General features: G+C 40.2%; 1 protein-coding gene across 4 annotated transcripts in view; it reads right to left on the minus strand.

The window, feature by feature from the left end:
- Positions 1 to 12,068, minus strand: part of MTUS1 (microtubule associated scaffold protein 1) — a 169,851-nt gene that overhangs the window by 139,729 nt on the left and 18,054 nt on the right. The window contains exon 1 of one of the 4 annotated variants that reach the window (XM_049631720.1): positions 8,783 to 9,179. The exons of the other annotated variants lie outside the window; for them this stretch is intronic. The gene's annotated coding sequence lies outside the window, so the exon portion shown is untranslated. Of the gene's footprint in view, positions 1 to 8,782; positions 9,180 to 12,068 lie in introns of those variants that run through there. 4 annotated transcript variants of the gene reach the window in all.

Below are 12,068 nucleotides of genomic sequence, written 5' to 3' on the forward strand. Positions count from 1 at the left end.
TGGTAAACACCACAATATGTAAGGAGATGAAAGCTAGGTAATATTTTAAAAGCAGTTCATTAAAAAAGTGTTGCTTCGGGACTCCTGGGTGGCTCAGTTGTATAAGCGTCCGACTTCGGATCAAGTCATGATCTCATCATTCCAGAATTCGAGTCCCACGTCAGGCTCTGGGCTGACAGCTCAGAGCCTGGAGCCCGTTTCGGATTCTGTGTCTCCCTCTCTCTCTGCTCCTCCCCCACTCAAGCGCTCGTGGGCGCTCTGCTCTGTCTCTCTAAAGTAAACATTAAAAAAAAAATTTAAGTGTTGTTTCTCAAACTTCATTCTGCAGTTTTTGCATAACTTAAATGCCCTAAACCAGTTATATCCAGGTAATTTACCTACATTTCTCAGAATATCAAAACCAACAGCTGTGAACTTATTTTTCCAGAATCAAAGAGCTTGTAGTTGTACGTAAGAAACTATCTTTTTCATAGAGCAGAAACTGCAGCCAGACTAAAAAGAAATCCAAACACCAGACCATTGAATGAAGCCTCTCAGAAGACCATGGTTATTCAAAGACCAGCTCGGTCTTGCAGCAGTAACACGGCTGAGTGCAAAGCCTTTTTTTCTCCCCAAACTAAAGAATTTTCCTTGGACTCTTTGCCAACAAAACATCACAGATTTGTCTAAGGCTTAAAGGGGGAAAATTCTTGGTTCTATTGTACATCACTTACAGTAAGACTGAAAACAAAACAAAAATGCAAAGTTCTATAAGCAAGCAGTTCACGGGTCTATCCAGACCATCTCTGCAAATAGGAGGGACTTTTGCTTGTCAGAGTAAATCAGCATTCACTATTGCTGGGTGACTGCTTCTTAATTAAAGAATCCAGAATATTCTAGTGACTTGAATAAAAAAAAAAGATTTAAAGGAAAGATGGTAAGAATGTATCTTTATCACTGTAGGAACTCAGATTCAAGGTACAATCTTTATTCATCTACATACAATTTGATTTTTCACTTCCTACACTGACTTCCTGTAATAAAAATTCTTAAAATTTTCATAGCCTTTAAACTCAGGAAATTCTGAGTGCTCAGAGATTATCAAATAATATATGTGTAAGGGACATATATGTAAATTTGCTTCAAAATTATTTAAATATTTATCATCATCTTTGGAATCTTCTAAATACCGAAACATTAAAAATATTTATGCTCCAATGGAATAAACACATTCTTTGCAGACTGTATTTTTTTGATCAACATTTCATTCACAGAAACTAAAACGTAAAGATTTAGAAATCATTTAATCAGAATCTTGGACCAGCCTAACTGCTCTCTACAATACTGTCACTGAACCTGTTACTTCCCCAAATAGTCAATATGGACCCTAAAATAAATGCCTTTCAAAATCCAACAACAGGCTGTCCGATTCGGATACCGAAATGCACGCCAAGAAGTCTTGCAGGCAGGCAGTCTACACATGAAGTCAAACATGACACCAGTAGGGCTTGGGTGCAAACCTGCTCACGCTGAAGCCCATCCTCTGCCCCCTCCGCAGCCCCCAACACTCGTGTCCCCCTTCCACCCCACGCACCTCTGCTATACAACCTTGAGCTATACTGCCAGCACGGAACAGACAGTCCCCAACTTACAAGCAGGTTATTTCCTGAAGTTGATTTGGAATTTTATTCTAACTCAACATGGTATGATGAACGGTTCCATGAATTCTCTTAAAATAAAACACTACTTTTGTTAACAAAATTAATTTTATAATTATCCTGTAAACAGGGCCCATCCTTAGGAGAGGGGCTAACGCTGATGAGGGATGCATCTTCCAGTGCTCAGAGCACATGAGTTTATTTCACCCAACCTTATTCTGCAGGTGAGAAAACTGTGGTCTAGGGATTAAGTTAGGATTTCTAGTAGTGCCTCAGTTGCCTGAATCAAGGGGTCACCATTCACACCACATTCTATAGAAAAGAAATCCAGGGGTACCATTTACATCAAAGAGGATGGTAACAGTGTCCGTAGTATTGTGAAGTGTAGCAGCCCTGAGGACTTCCAAGTTCATACAACTACTTAGAGACAGAACCAGACTAGAACACATATCTTTACTCACTCTGGCTGACCACCATCTTGCCTCATAAAAGAATGGGTCAAAAAACCCACAAAAACTTAATGGTGCATTTAGGATATGACCAAATTTTTATCCACTTTAACACTATGAATTCAACTAACCTTAGGGGGAAATGACATTGAGTTACAGAATAATCCTGCTCCAAGAACATCAAATATTCTAAAAGGAAAACCTTCACAAACTAGAGACCAATCTACAGAACACAACTTGTAAAGCAAACAAACCTACAGGAGATGTCCTACACCAATGTAACAAATAGTCGGTGCCCCAAAGCTACAGACGAAAACACGAGTAAATATTTCACTTGCATTATCCAAACCCAAATCCTTCTTGTTCTTTATCTCCCACTGACTACACCGCAAAAGAGATAAAGTGATTCATAATTATGACTGCCATGTGCATCTGCTAAAACAAAGTTATCTGGTCCTGAGGCCAGCTTCATCTGTACTGATGTCATAACAGGAAAGCACTGTGGCTACCATCACTGATGTCAATTAAGATTAGGAACCGGGACATTCGGTACTCTACTGGGTCTCAAAGCAGATTACATTTTTCTACAGAGAGAACCTAGGCCCCAAACTAAACATCCTACGTTCAACATTTTTTTGTAACCTAGGTTCTCTCTATGATTAAGATAATCTAGGCGCGAATTAAAAACATTTTGGATTTCTCAACAGAGTAAATAACTAGAACAGTTCTGTTTCTGAAACTGTGCAACTACTTGTCAATCATCCAAATAATCAAAGGGATAGAAAGAAAGAAAAAATCAACACAGGTCAGGGGCGCCTGGGTGGCTCAGGCAGTTAAGCATCTGACTTTGGCTGAGGTCATGATTTCACAGTTTGTGGGTTTCAGGCCCGCATTGGGCTGCTTTGGATCCTCTGTCTCCCTCTCTCTCTGCCCCTCCCCCATTCATGTGTGTGCTCGTGCATGCTCACTCTCTCTTACAAATCAAATAAACGTTTAAAAAAATCAACACAGGTCTTTGAAAAAGTAGTGGCATAGGAATTATGTATTATAGAAGAAAACTACTTAATCCATGTAAGAGAATCAAAGAGATTAAACCTACCAAAAAAATATGTTCTTAAGAGAAATTACCTGCTATAAATTATATCATTCTTCCAATTTCCTAGGCATGTGCAACACACTCATAACTTTTCCCTCCTTTCTCCTACTTGATTTGAAAAGTTAACTTAGGTTGAGAAACTTATTTCTCTTTACTCCGTGACATGCCTGGATCCAAGAGTAAAAATTTCCCCAATTTCAATCTAACTTTCTTAATACATACATAAAAGAAAGCTTGTAGGACTATGAAGTGAAACCAAGGAACAGAAAATTTCATTCAAAAGGTTGACGCCATGTGAAAAAAGGACTTGAAGAGACATTTCTCCTAAGAACACATACCGATGGCCAACAAGTGTGTGTGAAAAGATGCTCAACATCCAAAGTCTTCTGGAAAATGAAACCAAAACCATGGGATACCATTTCACACCCATTAGCATGGCTATTATCAAAATGTTAGTGAGGATGTGAAGAAATTGGAACCCTCTCGAATTCATACTCAGAATGTAAAATGATGCAGCAGCTGTGGAAAACAATCTGGTGGCTCCTTAAGAAGTTTAACATAGAACTATGTAAGATCTTGTATTCCACTCCTAGGTATACACCCAAAAGGATTAAAAGCAGGAACGTGAACAGATAATTCTATACCCATGTTCGCTGCAGCATTATTCATAACCAACACAAGGTAAGCAATCCAAGTATCTAGCAACTAATGAGTGGAGAAACAAGACGTAGGACATCAATACAATGGAATATTATTCAGCCATAAAAAGGAAGGAAATTCTGATACATGCTACAAGTGGATGAACCTTGATAACATGCTAAATGAAATAAAGCAGACCAAAAGGACAAATATGGTACGAGTCCTGTTACATCAGGTACCAAAATAGGCCAATTCATAGAGAGTAGGATAGAGGTTACCAGGGAGCTGGTGGGAAAGTTGAATGGCAAATTACTCTTTCAGGAGTTCAAAAGTTTTGTGTGCACTGATGGAAAATTCTGGAACTAGACAGTGGTGATGGTTATGACATTATGGGTATAGTTAATGCCACTGATCTGTATACTTAAAAATGGTTAAAATGGTAAATTCTACGTCATGTATATTTTACCACAAACAAACCAAAGCAAATAATGAACTACAAGAGCCAGACTTGACAGCATAGCATGACTGGAACCTCAACTTTCCTAATCTACAGAACAGGGCGAAAATACTATATTGCTCACCTTGGAACTTTGGGCTCCCCGTGACCATCTGCTATCTCCAATGTTAAACCAACAAATGGAAGGGTCTACGCAACAGCACGCACCATCATACTGACCACCGTGGCACTACAGAGCAGCCTCAGAGAAGCTCTTCGGAGTTAAACTGTCACACAGAAACAATCCATTTATACATGTGAATAGGTATGCTAACTCAGCAAGTTTCACCGTTCAAATCTCCATTTAAATTCTCATCATAGTAACTAAAAAAGTCATGAAATAAATTATTTCAGAGAAGGGTTAGATTATGATAGCAACCAGAGTACATTTGCTAACAAAGATTTTTAGATGAAGTTGTTTAAAATTCAGAAGGGGAAACGAGGGTGACCATTGGGACCCATGGTCAATAGACACTGGGCAGGTCCAAGAGACTCCAGGTAAAGCAGCCTGGCCAGCCTGTGGGACACTAGCGATGGGCCCAAAGTCACAGTGAACACAAAACAGGCATTCCATAGTCAAATCAAGGGGCTTAGGTTCCCACTGGGCCCTCCAGACCATTTAGCTACCTGTATATGAAACATTCCCACTCAAGGCCCACTTAATGAGAAACTCCTTCTCCAGGGCGAAGAAATCTCAACTTGACTGCATGGATCCAAGAATAAGAGCTGTCCTTGTATTTACAGAAGTCTCGGACACAACGCTTAACATAAAGCAAGCATTCAATAAATGTTGACTATAAATCAGACTTTCTTAGCTATTCATTAAACATCACTCACAGGGATGGATCAAAACCAAGAAGTGATAAAAACTACGTGTGTGTGAGTGTGTGTGTGTGTGTGTATGAGTGTGTGTGTGTGTGTGTGTGAGTGTGAGAGAGAGAGAGAGAGAGAGAGAGAGAGAGAGGGATGAGGACTTTTAAAATCTACTCTTCAAGCAACTTTTGACATGCAATACAGTATAATTCATTATAGTCATAATGCTGTACACACATCCTAGAACTTATTTTATGAAAAATACAGAATGCTTCATGAAGCTGCATGCCATCCTTGGGCAGGACCCTCACTGATCTATCTTTCTAATCTTAGCATATGAGCTGCCCAAGCAGGTACCTAAACTTTTAATATCTAAATACAAATATAAAAAAAATAGCTACATGGGATACTCCCAACTCCTTCCTGAGACCTCACTGTAATCATTCTTTTGCAAAGCAATTTGAGCAGTCATAAAAATGGATCTTCTATAATCTTAAACAGGAACTTTTGGCAAGGCTGGGTGGCTCAGTGGGTTAAGTGTCCAACTCTGGCTCAGGTCACGATCTCCTGGTTCATGAGTTCGAGCCCCACATCAGGCTCTGTGCTGACAGCTCAGAGTCTAGAGCTTGCTTCAGATTCTGTGTCTCCCTTTCTCTCTCTCTGCCCCTCCCCTGCTCTCACTCCATCTCTCTCTCAAAAATAAACAAACATTAAAAAAAATAAATTTAAAAAAATAAATGGGAATCCTTGCATGTGGGCTTACTTACAACAACCCCCTTTCTCTGAAAGTACCTCCTTTTTACTCACTGAGGTGGGTAAAATGGAAAATGGTGAAAAATGGTGAATTGTCCTTCTGTGGACAGCTACCTCAAATGGGGTCAGATGGCCACTCCCCCAGCATTTGGGTGTGAAATAGCTTGTCAGGCACAGTGGGTCTGTTGAAGTCCCTAGAACTGGAAAACATAAATCCCAGCCCCGTGGAATTAGCCTCTTTCTGCCATGCACCCAGAAACAGATGAAACAAGTCTCTACAGAGAGAACACTACCCAAGTCATGAGTGAAGCAGAAATGAACAATGAGGAAGAATGACTGACCTAACTTGGTTCCTGACAACTTCCTTGACCTGAGCCAAAGTCGGATGTTTAACCAACGGAGCCACTCAGGCGCCTCAAGAATAGAAAGATTTTAGACAGTTAACAACCACTCAATAGCAACTCAACTGTTTAAATACATTAAGTGTGGTTATGTTAATATTTTGACAGGACGTAGAATGGGGCCTCCGAAAGAAGCACCCGGGTCAATGAAGCTCTTAAAACAGCACTGTGGGCACTGGCCAGATATAAAGAAATGTTGCGGATCTGGGGGGCCCTCAAAGAGTACTACGGTTCTTCCATCCACTGTCGAAATTTCAAAAGTGATTAGCACAATGTATATACAGTTCCCTCAAATGAGATTGCCTACGGGTAATTAAATCTCCTGTTCTGGTGTTTTAAAGAGCTGTATTGTACTTGTTCTTAATTTTGGCTGAATTTACCATGGTTTCCTCAAGCTTATCAAGATTCTAAATCATTAAACATACATTTACTAAGAAGTGAACAAAAGGGTTCCCTGCCTGGCAAACACAACTCTTCACACTGTAGGGTTCAAGCTCCAAGACACCTCCTTTACTTGGCGTCAGAGGCACTACCCTAATTTTCTCCTCCTAAATTCACAGGCTGCTCCTTGGCAAATGCCCTTGCTGGCTTCTCTGACCAACTTTCAAATGTGGAGGGTAATTCATGGCTCAGCCCCTCACTCTCTTCTCTTCCTACACTCATCATTTTGCTTTAAATCTATTCTGTTTGATGAAAATAGAGTAAGGAATAGGGGGAAAGAGAGGGAGGCAAACCTTAAGAGACTCTTAACTACAGAGAACAAACTGAGGGTTCTGGAGAGGAAGTGAGTGGGGGATGGGCTAAATGGGTGCTGGGCATTAAGGAGTGTACTTGTTGGGATGAGCACTGGGTGTTATATCTAAGTGATGAATCACCAAATTCTACTCCCCAATATTACACTATATGTTAACCAGAATTTACATAAAAATTTGGAAAAATAAAGAATTTAAAGACAGCTTCAAAGAAATAAAATAAAATGAATAAATACATGCATTCTGGGGATTCCTGGGTGCCTCAGTCAGTTCAGTGTCTGACTTTGGCTCAGATCATGATCTCGCGGTTTTTGGGTCCAGCCCCGCATCAGGCTCGGTGCTGACACCTCAGAGCCTGGAGCCCACTTTGGATTCTTTGTTTCCCTTTCTCTTTGCTCCTCCCCTGCTCATGCTCTGTCTCTTTCCTTCAAAAATAAACATTCAAAAAAAAAAAAATACGTGCATTTTGTTTGATGGCAAGTCCGACTAGCATCTCTCTCTCTAGCCTGGATCTTTCTCCAAAGCTCCACATCTGAATACCCAACCGTTAATTCAACATTTGCACCTGTTTATCTAACTTACATCTCAAACTTCCTGCATCTAAAAAAACTTTGGGGCTCCTGGGTGGCTCAGTCAGTTAAGCATCCAACTTGGGCTCAGGTCATGATCTCCAGTTCATGGGTTCGACCCTGTGTCAGGCTCTGTGCTGACAGCTCAAAGCCTGGAGCCTGCTTCAGATTCTGTATCTTCCTCTCTCTCTACCCCTCTCCTACTCATGCTCTGTCTCTCAAGAATAAATAAATTAAAAAAAATTTTTTTTTACGAACTCCAGGCTTCTAGACTCACACCAATTCCTTCTCGTTCCAGTGTTCCTTATTCTCAGTAAAAGATCCGTCTATGCAGCCAAGCTCATCCCATCAAAAACCTAGCAGTCAGCCCTGATTCTCCTCATCAGCAAGTCAAATAGGCTCTCCCTTCAAAATATATTCCAAGAACAACAATTCTCAGGTTCACGATTACTCCAGGTCCAAGACACCAATTTCCTCTCCTGAAGGACCCAGTAAATCATTAGCCTCTTGATTCTTTAGAATACAATCTCCACAAATCAACAGAAACAGGCTCTCTGCATTGTAACTCAGCTCATTGCAAATCTCTCCAAGCCCTCTGTGGGCTGTCGTGACACTTAACAAACAGAACCACTGACATAAAACAATTAGCAACACATTAGCCTTTGCAACAGAGGTAACAAAAAATATCTTCAAAGTCAAGAAAGTTCTCCCTGTTCCTCAGAAACAGAAAATACTGCTTAAACTTATAGTCAACACTGAGATGCAGTGAAAGAATCCCTTAAAAAAAAAATCAATAACCATCCATTCATAAATCAATTGTGTTCCAACTAAATACTCTCTACTTCTCTTCTCATCAGACCTCCATAATCACCCTGGAGACTGGGATGGAAAACAAAGCCTTTGGTCTTTTGACCACAGATATTTTAAATTTCTGGTTTCACCTTAAAAAGAAAAGGAGACTGGAAAATAAATACTAAGTTTTGAATACATTATACCCAGTCAGCAAACACCTACCATTCTGAAAAGACTATCACTTTCAGACTGAAGTTCTTCTAGCCAGTATGGCTTCAACATAAAATGTATATCAAATATATCCAAAGAGTTGTTAGTATGTTAAATAATCTTCCTAGAAACTTCTGTTTAAAAGGTCCACAAATGCATAAAAAAGAATACTTACCAGTAAGTTGAATGCAGGAGGTGAAAGACCTACACTCTGAAATAAGACATGAATAAAAGAAATTGAAGTTGACACAAATAAATGGAAAGATAGGCCAAGCTTATGAGTTGGAAGACTATTGTTAAAATGACCACACTACCCAAAGCAATCCACAAATTCCATGCAATCCCTATCAAAATACCAATGGCATTTTCTCCAGAACTAGAAATAATCCTCAAACTTATATTGAGCCACCAAAGACCCCAAATAGCCAAAGCAATCACGAAAGACAACAAAGCTGAAGGTATAACATGCCCAAATTTCAAACTAAATTACAAAGCTACAGTAATCAAAACAATAGGTTATTACCACGCACGTGCACACGCGCATACACAGTGGAAGAGTTTAGAGTGCCCAGAAATAAACGCACACTTACATGATTAATTAATCTATGACAAACAAAGGCAAGAACATACAATGGGAAAAAGTCTCCAAAATGGTGCTGGATGTGGGAAACTAAGGCAAAAGAAAAAGTTAAATTTCCCTACTGCCTACAGCCCATTGACGAGTCCTTGAGACAGGCAGAGTGACCGTCCTCCTCTGGGAGCCCAGGTGCCTTGATGATGACACTTTGCTAGAGGCAAAAGGCAGTATTAGTTTAACATTATCCCAAACCGCCAGGATCCTGTTAGTCTACTTTAACACATAAAAATTCGTTTGGAAATTTCTTCTATGTCTACCCCCCAAGGTACATGTCGTCAATCATATGCCAAGCTTATGGCCCATTGATACACATAGGAAGGGTCTCATGACCAAGTTTTTACTAGACAGTAATAAATGACCTTTTCCTAACAACAGTTACCCCCCCCCCCCAGGATCCTGGAAACCTTGTTTCCAAAATACCTTGGAGGCTTATGCTATCTCTAACCCCTTCCCAACTTGAAGGTATATACATTTAAATCAGTCACCCAGTCACAACCCCAGTACAGCTCTTTCTGCCCACAGGTCCTATCACCATGCTTTAATAAAACCCCCTTTCTGTACCAAAGACATCTCAAGAATTCCTCTTGGCTATTGGCTCTGAACCCCAACACTTCATTACCACATCAGTGCTGGGAAAAGGCTAAAAGGATGAAACTGGGCCACTTTCATACACCATGCAAAAAAATAAACCCAAAACAGATTAAAGACCTAACCTAAGACCTGAACCTGTAAAAATTCTAGAAGAAAACATAGGCAGCAATCTCTTTGATTACTGAAAAACAAGTGCGACCACATCAAATTAAAAAGCTTTTGCACAGCAAAAGAAACCACCAACAAAATGAAAAGGCAACCTATTGAATGACAGAAGATATACACATTAATATCCAAAATATTAACGAACTCCTACAATTTAGCACCAAAAGACCAAACAATCTGATTAAACAATGGGCAGAGGACCTGAGTAGGCATTTTTCCAAAGCAGACATACAGATGGCCAACAGACACACGAAAAGATGCTCAGCATCAATCATCATTAGGAAACTGCAGATCAAAACCACAACAAAATATCACCTCACATCTGTCAGAATAGTGAGTATTTAAGAAAATTTACTTAAGAAAATTTACTTAAGAAAATTTAAGCAGCATCAGTAAGGATGTAAAGAAAAAAGAACCCTCCTGCACTGTTGGTGGGAATGCAAAACAGTGCAGCCACTGCGGAAAATAGTATGGAGGTTCCTCTAAAAACTAAAACTAGAACTACCATATAATCCAGAAATTCCACTTCAGGGTATTTATCCAAAGAAACAACACCAATTTGAAAAGCTATATGCGCCCCTATATTTATTGCAGCATTATTCACAATAGCCAAGATAAAGAAGCAACCCAAGTGTCCACCAATAGACAAAAAGATAAAGAGGACGTGGCATATATATGATAGACTGTTACTTAGCCATAAAAAAAAGAATGAGGGGTTCCTCGGTAGCTCAGTCGGTTAAGCATCTGACTCTTGATTTCAGCTCAGGTCATGCTCTCACAGTTGTGAGACTGGGCACCAAGTCGGGCATCCGGGGCTTGGAGCCTGCTGAAGATTCTCTCTCCCTCTGCCCCTCCCCCACTTCAGTATGCTCTCTCTCAAAAAAAAAAAAAAAAAAAGAAAAAAAAATGAAGTCTTGCTATTTGCAACAATATAGATGAACCTAGAGGGTGTTATACTAAGTGAAATAAGCCAGGGTAAAACAAGTATCACGACTTCACGTATATGTGTAATCTAAAAAACAAAAACAAAGCAAAACAGAATCATAAATACAGAAAACAAACTGGTGATTGCCAGAGGGGAGCAAGGTAGGGAGATGGGCCAAACAGGGGAGAAGGGTTAAAAGGCACAAACTCCCTGTTGTGAAAGATGACACAGGATGCAATGAACAACATAGGGAATATATTTAATATTGCAACAACTTTGTAGAGGAACAGATGTTAGAGTCATTGTGATCGCTTTGCAATATACATAAATGTTGAATCACTGCTGTACATCTGAAACTAATACTGTGCATCAACTACACTTGAATAAAAAAAAAATGTATAGGTCTTTGTTTAAATGACCTGTCAGCCTCAAGTTTTCAAACAATGATTCACTTTGTGTTCTCAGGCCTCTATAGGAAACAAGGCGCATCACTGTTTCCATTTGTCAACAATCTGTGACCAACATGAAATACAAAAGGTTTCCTTACAAACTAGAAATATTTAGAAATATATCCCAGCCTCATAAAAAGAATAACCTCCCAAATCTTGCTTTTACTGTATCTAACGTTTTTTAAAAGTCAGTCTCTACAACTTTTATCTCCCCCTAACAGAAGCCAGGAAGAAAACACTCCCTCCCCTCTACACTTTTCACACCTGTCTTCAGACACACACCCTCCCCACTTGACTGTCTCCTTACGGAATCATCTTCTGGCAGCAGGAAGGCAGCAGTGGCTCCATGCCATCCGTATCCTCCTGCCATGCTGTGACTATTTTTAGGCCAGCGGCCCCTCTCTGGTTCCTAACTTGGCCATAGGTAATCAGGAGGCAGTGAGAAACCCTTCAGAAGCCAGCCAAGTCCCGGTGGGATCGGCAACCCTCCACTGCAAGACTCTCCCAAGGGCTACAGAGGGGAATGCCCTCTCAAGCATAGCGGGGTCGTGGACCTTTGCAGCCCAACACACCCACTGGCCTCAGTTGGTCCTGGCGAGGCTGGGCTCCTATTCAAGATGCACAACTCATAGTACCCGTAATTTCACCAGGTAGAAAGAAAGAAAGAAAGAAAGAAAGAAAGAAAGAAAGAAAG

Source organism: Panthera uncia, chromosome B1 (assembly GCF_023721935.1).
Source record: "Panthera uncia isolate 11264 chromosome B1, Puncia_PCG_1.0, whole genome shotgun sequence".
NCBI classification, from domain to species: Eukaryota; Metazoa; Chordata; class Mammalia; order Carnivora; family Felidae; genus Panthera; species Panthera uncia.